The 7,549-nt window shown below is 44.1% G+C and overlaps 8 non-coding genes across 8 annotated transcripts; all 8 read right to left on the bottom strand.

Moving 5' to 3' along the window:
* Window positions 1–1,198: 1,198 nt before the first annotated feature.
* Window positions 1,199–1,270, bottom strand: trnac-gca (transfer RNA cysteine (anticodon GCA)). The gene has a single exon. It is a non-coding gene; the product is annotated as a tRNA-Cys (tRNA).
* A 463-nt stretch (window positions 1,271–1,733) lies between these two features.
* On the bottom strand, window positions 1,734–1,815 carry trnas-gcu (transfer RNA serine (anticodon GCU)). The gene has a single exon. It is a non-coding gene; the product is annotated as a tRNA-Ser (tRNA).
* Window positions 1,816–2,620: 805 nt separating this feature from the next.
* On the bottom strand, window positions 2,621–2,693 carry trnav-cac (transfer RNA valine (anticodon CAC)). The gene has a single exon. It is a non-coding gene; the product is annotated as a tRNA-Val (tRNA).
* Window positions 2,694–3,519: 826 nt separating this feature from the next.
* Window positions 3,520–3,591, bottom strand: trnac-gca (transfer RNA cysteine (anticodon GCA)). Its single transcript has one exon. It is a non-coding gene; the product is annotated as a tRNA-Cys (tRNA).
* A 463-nt stretch (window positions 3,592–4,054) lies between these two features.
* trnas-gcu (transfer RNA serine (anticodon GCU)) lies at window positions 4,055–4,136 on the bottom strand. The gene has a single exon. It is a non-coding gene; the product is annotated as a tRNA-Ser (tRNA).
* Window positions 4,137–4,941: 805 nt separating this feature from the next.
* trnav-cac (transfer RNA valine (anticodon CAC)) lies at window positions 4,942–5,014 on the bottom strand. Its single transcript has one exon. It is a non-coding gene; the product is annotated as a tRNA-Val (tRNA).
* An 826-nt stretch (window positions 5,015–5,840) lies between these two features.
* trnac-gca (transfer RNA cysteine (anticodon GCA)) lies at window positions 5,841–5,912 on the bottom strand. Its single transcript has one exon. It is a non-coding gene; the product is annotated as a tRNA-Cys (tRNA).
* Window positions 5,913–6,618: 706 nt separating this feature from the next.
* Window positions 6,619–6,832, bottom strand: LOC135719578 (small nucleolar RNA U3). The gene has a single exon (XR_010521208.1). It is a non-coding gene; the product is annotated as a small nucleolar RNA U3 (small nucleolar RNA).
* Window positions 6,833–7,549: the final 717 nt, after the last annotated feature.

The following is a 7,549-nucleotide window of genomic DNA, read 5'->3' as shown; positions in this document are numbered from 1 at the left end:
TGTCATATCTCTAACAAAGTGTTTATTTCAGTCGAACCGAGGACTTTTTGTGATAACCACATCACCACAGAAACCTGTTCGTGTGGATTCTTTGGTTATTTTGATAGATTTAGCCACACATTTTCTCTCTGTGCAACACTCCCCAAAGGGGCAATGCTTTTCGCCCACTTGCGAACTGGCCACCTTTCACGCGTGAAGCGAATGTGACGGGCGGAACTGTGTGTAACTTCAAAAGTGCTTCATGACACAAGGAGTAACGTGTCTCAAGAGAGGCTTTTAACTCGCAGCGTATCAAAAGGAACGCGCTGTTTCTGCCCGGTTTCGAATCGAGGACCTTTCGCCGGAACGTGATAACCACTACACTACAGAAACCTACATGCTGTGGTACTTGGTTGTATAAACGGATTGTGCCACATATTTTGCGATCGCTTGAAGGAACCGCACAAACTGTATGAGAAAGGCGGCGCATTTCCCAGGAATGCATGGATGCTGATTCTGAAACTGGCAAACAGCCACACACTTCTTAGTTCGGGTATCTCACCGATTTGTTTCAGACGTGAAGTGTGAGCAGTCAAGTCGCAGCTCTGCGATCTGACCGAATTGTGCAGGTATCTCCAAACCTGCTTCTGGTCGGCTACCTTCCTGCAGACTTCAGTTTCAACACACCTCCAACACACCTCTCTGTAATTATCAAGCAACCCTGAAAACCTTGATAAGATGCTTCAGCTATGTTTCATTGGGGTTGGAGCTAAAATCTGCAGGGCGGAAGCTCACCAGGAGTAGGGTCGGAGACCCCTGGTAGAGTGTGAGCATGCAATTCGTGAGCTTTGGCTTCACGTCGCATGGGATTTACTCGTTAAGTGTAGGTTGGCATTTAGCCACGACTGTGCTGAAATGGCACAGTGTATGCTCGTCTTTAGCGTAGTTCAGGGGTCGGCAACGCCGGTCCAGAAGTGCTGCAGTCCTGGAGATTTTACTTCCAACCCTGATTAAACCTCATCCACCTGTAGTTCTCAGGTGACCCTTTAGAACTTGGTTAGCCTGTTCATGTGTGCTTGATTTGATTTGGAGCTAAACTCTGCAGGACTGCTGCACTCCAGGACCGACGTTTGCCTACCCCTATGTTAAAAGGATCCAGGATGAACTTTGAGTCAGAAATATTAGCGCGCCAAACGACGGACATACAAGCGTATAGCCAAGGGGGCACCCGGATTTGAACCGGGGACCTCTTGATCTGCAGTAAAATGCTCTACCACTGAGCTATACCCCCTCACAGAAGACACGTGGCTGAAGAATTGAAAAAGCATCATGTGTTATACTTCACCACAGTTAAAGCTGTCGTGATAATGTCCAAGTGAACTGTTAGACTGCCCTATTTGCGTTTAAACGCTTTAGCACTGACCTATAGAAATTGTGCTAGAGAAAACGTATGTTTTTAACCATTCCGCTAATGTTTTTCAGTTGTTATGATTACTGTTTTGTTCCTCTTTCATCAAACATCAACACTCAACCACTCAACCCTGTCTTTACCACTTTCTAGACAGTTGGCACAAAGCATGGACTTTAGAGTCTGAAAACACTCAAGTGTCCGCCAGAGACTCTGGCGAGTAAGCACTTCAAAACTGGTGAAAAGAAAACACACTGATTTCTCTACTCCTAGAGGTGTAGGAAACAACGTAACCATCGGCAATGTGGCATGTTAAAGACAGTTCAACTTCACAATGACAGACAGACGACGAGGATGGGATTCGAACCCACGCGTGCAGAGCACAATGGATTAGCAGTCCATCGCCTTAACCACTCGGCCACCTCGTCACGTGAAACTTTGTCGGAACCCCTGCGGTTGGGAATTGTGCGATTCCTAAATTACCAGCAAGTACGTAGTAGTGTGAATCAAATAGTTTCCGTTGTTGATTTAATTAAACGTTACCTTTTTGAAAGTGTTCATTTTGGCCTAACGGAAGGTAAACGCCTGAAGAGAACTGTGCATCAGCAATCCATCGCCTTAGACATGTTTAGAGATATTATCAAGGCTTGACCTTTATTTGATTGGGGTTCTTTTTCAAAATTGTTTTCAACGGATTTCAACATGAAACAGACAAAAAACAAACGAGACATTCAAGACTTTATGTAAAGGGAACAAGAGGTTTTCATTGGCTTATCTACACAGCCAACTGGCTGGGTAATGTTGACTAAACCTCAGTACACTTTCCTGTCTTACGTTCAACTAACACTAACAGACGATCAGGTTTAAAATAACGTGCATCAAACTGATGTAACTGTTGAGGTACTTAAATCAACATGACCAAAACCCTGTCATATCTCTAACAAAGTGTTTATTTCAGTCGAACCGAGGACTTTTTGTGATAACCACATCACCACAGAAACCTGTTCGTGTGGATTCTTTGGTTATTTTGATAGATTTAGCCACACATTTTCTCTCTGTGCAACACTCCCCAAAGGGGCAATGCTTTTCGCCCACTTGCGAACTGGCCACCTTTCACGCGTGAAGCGAATGTGACGGGCGGAACTGTGTGTAACTTCAAAAGTGCTTCATGACACAAGGAGTAACGTGTCTCAAGAGAGGCTTTTAACTCGCAGCGTATCAAAAGGAACGCGCTGTTTCTGCCCGGTTTCGAACCGAGGAACTTTCGCGTGTGAGGCGAACGTGATAACCACTACACTACAGAAACCTACATGCTGTGGTACTTGGTTGTATAAATGGATTGTGCCACATATTTTGCGATCGCTTGAAGGAACCGCACAAACTGTATGAGAAAGGCGGCGCATTTCCCAGGAATGCATGGAAGCTGATTCTGAAACTGGCAAACAGCCACACACTTCTTAGTTCGGGTATCTCACCGATTTGTTTCAGACGTGAAATGTGAGCAGTCAAGTCGCAGCTCTGCGATCTGACCGAATTGTGCAGGTATCTCCAAACCTGCTTCTGGTCGGCTACCTTCCTGCAGACTTCAGTTTCAACACACCTCCAACACACCTCTCTGTAATTATCAAGCAACCCTGAAAACCTTGATAAGCTGCTTCAGCTATGTTTCATTGGGGTTGGAGCTAAAATCTGCAGGGCGGAAGCTCACCAGGAGCAGGGTCGGAGACCCCTGGTAGAGTGTGAGCATGCAATTCGTGAGCTTTGGCTTCACGTCGCATGGGATTTACTCGTTAAGTGTAGGTTGGCATTTAGCCACGACTGTGCTGAAATGGCACAGTGTATGCTCGTCTTTAGAGTAGTACAGGGGTCGGCAACGCCGGTCCAGAAGTGCTGCAGTCCTGGAGATTTTACTTCCAACCCTGATTAAACCTCATCCACCTGTAGTTCTCAGGTGACCCTTTAGAACTTGGTTAGCCTGTTCATGTGTGCTTGATTTGATTTGGAGCTAAACTCTGCAGGACTGCTGCACTCCAGGACCGACGTTTGCCTACCCCTATGTTAAAAGGATGCAGGGTGAACTTTGAGTCAGAAATATTAGCGCGCCAAACGACGGACATACAAGCGTATAGCCAAGGGGGCACCCGGATTTGAACCGGGGACCTCTTGATCTGCAGTCAAATGCTCTACCACTGAGCTATACCCCCTCACAGAAGACACGTGGCTGAAGAATTGAAAAAGCATCATGTGTTATACTTCACCACAGTTAAAGCTGTCGTGATAATGTCCAAGTGAACTGTTAGACTGCCCTATTTGCGTTTAAACGCTTTAGCACTGACCTATAGAAATTGTGCTAGAGAAAACGTATGTTTTTAACCATTCCGCTAATGTTTTTCAGTTGTTATGATTACTGTTTTGTTCCTCTTTCATCAAACATCAACACTCAACCACTCAACCCTGTCTTTACCACTTTCTAGACAGTTGGCACAAAGCATGGACTTTAGAGTCTGAAAACACTCAAGTGTCCGCCAGAGACTCTGGCGAGTAAGAACTTCAAAACTGGTGAAAAGAAAACACACTGATTTCTCTACTCCTAGAGGTGTAGGAAACAACGTAACCATCGGCAATGTGGCATGTTAAAGACAGTTCAACTTCACAACGACAGACAGACGACGAGGATGGGATTCGAACCCACGCGTGCAGAGCACAATGGATTAGCAGTCCATCGCCTTAACCACTCGGCCACCTCGTCACGTGAAACTTTGTCGGAACCCCTGCGGTTGGGAATTGTGCGATTCCTAAATTACCAGCAAGTACGTAGTAGTTTGAATCAAATAGTTTCCGTTGTTGATTTAATTAAACGTTACCTTTTTGAAAGTGTTCTTTTTTGCCTAACGGAAGGTAAACGCCTAAAGAGAACTGTGCATCAGCAATCCATCGCCTTAGACATGTTTAGAGATATTATCAAGGATTGACCTTTATTTGATTGGGGTTCTTTTTCAAAATTGTTTTCAACGGATTTCAACATGAAACAGACAAAAAACAAACGAGACATTCAAGACTTTATGTAAAGGGAACAAGAGGTTTTCATTGGCTTATCTACACAGCCAACTGGCTGGGTAATGTTGACTAAACCTCAGTACACTTTCCTGTCTTACGTTCAACTAACACTAACAGACGATCAGGTTTAAAATAACGTGCATCAAACTGATGTAACTGTTGAGGTACTTAAATCAACATGACCAAAACCCTGTCATATCTCTAACAAAGTGTTTATTTCAGTCGAACCGAGGACTTTTTGTGATAACCACATCACCACAGAAACCTGTTCGTGTGGATTCTTTGGTTATTTTGATAGATTTAGCCACACATTTTCTCTCTGTGCAACACTCCCCAAAGGGGCAATGCTTTTCGCCCACTTGCGAACTGGCCACCTTTCACGCGTGAAGCGAATGTGACGGGCGGAACTGTGTGTAACTTCAAAAGTGCTTCATGACACAAGGAGTAACGTGTCTCAAGAGAGGCTTTTAACTCGCAGCGTATCAAAAGGAACGCGCTGTTTCTGCCCGGTTTCGAACCGAGAACCTTTCGCGTGTGAGGTGAACGTGATAACCACTACACTACAGAAACCTACATGCTGTGGTACTTGGTTGTATAAACGGATTGTGCCACATATTTTGCGATCGCTTGAAGGAACCGCACAAACTGTATGAGAAAGGCGGCGCATTTCCCAGGAATGCATGGATGCTGATTCTGAAACTGGCAAACAGCCACACACTTCTTAGTTCGGGTATCTCACCGATTTGTTTCAGACGTGAAGTGTGAGCAGTCAAGTCGCAGCTCTGCGATCTGACCGAATTGTGCAGGTATCTCCAAACCTGCTTCTGGTCGGCTACCTTCCTGCAGACTTCAGTTTCAACACACCTCCAACACACCTCTCTGTAATTATCAAGCAACCCTGAAAACCTTGATAAGCTGCTTCAGCTATGTTTCATTGGGGTTGTAGCTAAAATCTGCAGGGCGGAAGCTCACCAGGAGCAGGGTCGGAGACCCCTGGTAGAGTGTGAGCATGCAATTCGTGAGCTTTGGCTTCACGTCGCATGGGATTTACTCGTTAAGTGTAGGTTGGCATTTAGCCACGACTGTGCTGAAATGGCACAGTGTATGCTCGTCTTTAGCGTAGTACAGGGGTCGGCAACGCAGGTCCAGAAGTGCTGCAGTCCTGGAGATTTTACTTCCAACCCTGATTAAACCTTATCCACCTGTAGTTCTCAGGTGACCCTGTAGGCCTTGGTTAGCCTGTTCATGTGTGCTTGATTTGAGCTGGAGCTAAACTCTGCAGGACTGCTGCACTCCAGGACCGACATTTGCCTACCCCTATGTTAAAAGGATCCAGGATGAACTTTGAGTCAGAAATATTAGCGCGCCAAACGACGGACATACAGGCGTATAGCCAAGGGGGCACCCGGATTTGAACCGGGGACCTCTTGATCTGCAGTCAAATGCTCTACCACTGAGCTATACCCCCTCACAGAAGACACGTGGCTGAAGAATTGAAAAAGCATCATGTGTTATACTTCACCACAGTTAAAGCTGTCGTGATAATGTCCAAGTGAACCGTTAGACTGCCCTATTTGCGTTTAAACGCTTTAGCACTGACCTATAGAAATTGTGCTAGAGAAAACGTATGTTTTTAACCATTCCGCTAATGTTTTTCAGTTGTTATGATTACTGTTTTGTTCCTCTTTCATCAAACATCAACAAAGGAACCACTCAACCCTGTCTTTACCACTTTCTAGACAGTTGGCACAAAGCATGGACTTTAGAGTCTGAAAACACTCAAGTGTCCGCCAGAGACTCTGGCGAGTAATGGCCTGAACGTTGAAATTTCGCTCCAGAATTTATTTGAGAAAATGTATTTTCGCTGATGGTCGGGAATGCCTCTTTATAGAGTGTTTTGTATTATGTGCACCTCATCAGTGGTGTGTTGTGTTATGCATGCGGCTAAACCAAGACGACAACGTGAAAAGAAACCTTGTTGCACAATTTGAGCAACACAGTGATTCAGATAGTTTTCTAGTAGTGTACTCTACCAAAAATCTAACAGTATGTTTGTTGAAATAGGCAAAAACTATGGCACTCTGAAATGACAAGACAAAACATACATTTTAATATTTGTATACACAAACGAAGTACTCTTTATTATGTTCTTTCTTTAAACCTCAAAAAACAAACCCACTCAGATCATGCATTTCTCTTCTTTAAACCTATTAGGAGTAAAGAACATTCATCAATAGCAATGATCTGTGATAACTACCACTAACCATTCCTTGATTCACGCTCAGAGAAACACATCAACACTCTTCATCGTGGTTCAAGAGACCCAACTCTTCTGAAACACATTTCCTAGTTTAAAACTATAGAAATGATCCCTGAAAGCATAGTCTTGACATTCAATTCAATTCAATTCAATTTTATTTATATAGCGCTTTTCACAATTTGGTAATTGTATCAAAGCAGCTTTACATAATAGATTTAGTGAAAAGCACAGAAAATCGACAGATAGCATAACATAATACACGATAGCACAAGCAGCTAAATTTGCTGCGGCTATAAATCAACATTATAAGCAAACGTATTACTAATGTAACGTATAGAAGTTAAGCCCAAAAAGGCTGCCTCCCCGGGTTGAAAAACCCCCTAGGAGAAAAAAACCCCGGAATTTTAGCCGGGGAAGTAAAAAAAAAGTCCTAGGAGGAAAAAACCCTTGGGATATATATATATATATACATTGAAATGGAAGGAGATTAAGCGGAGATTAAGCGGGTTCTGCCGGTGGTCTGTGGTCAGGCATCAGCTGGACATCACGTTGAAGAACAGCCAGTAGATCAGAGGTGTGCTGACTTTCACATTTACCGGAACTGGATCTGGATCTGTTTGTCTTATTGTCCTCATGATTGAGGACGAGACAGGGAGAGAGAAACAAAATCTTATTAGCGTAGGGGCCGTTCACATGAAAAGCAGGTGTCACACAGTAATGTGGTTTTAGTCAGCTCGGTTCTGGGCAAGCTTAACTATTGCTGGTTAAGTGTATTACATATAGTTGATGATTTTAGAAACAGAACTCGTTTGACTAAGGCCAGAGGCCCCACTGCCGTCGTTAAT

The sequence above is a fragment of the Paramisgurnus dabryanus genome, chromosome 14, assembly GCF_030506205.2.
Source record: "Paramisgurnus dabryanus chromosome 14, PD_genome_1.1, whole genome shotgun sequence".
Classification (NCBI taxonomy): Eukaryota; Metazoa; Chordata; class Actinopteri; order Cypriniformes; family Cobitidae; genus Paramisgurnus; species Paramisgurnus dabryanus.
Note: the sequence above shows the minus strand (reverse complement) of the source record. Positions and strands in the feature narration are given on the sequence as shown.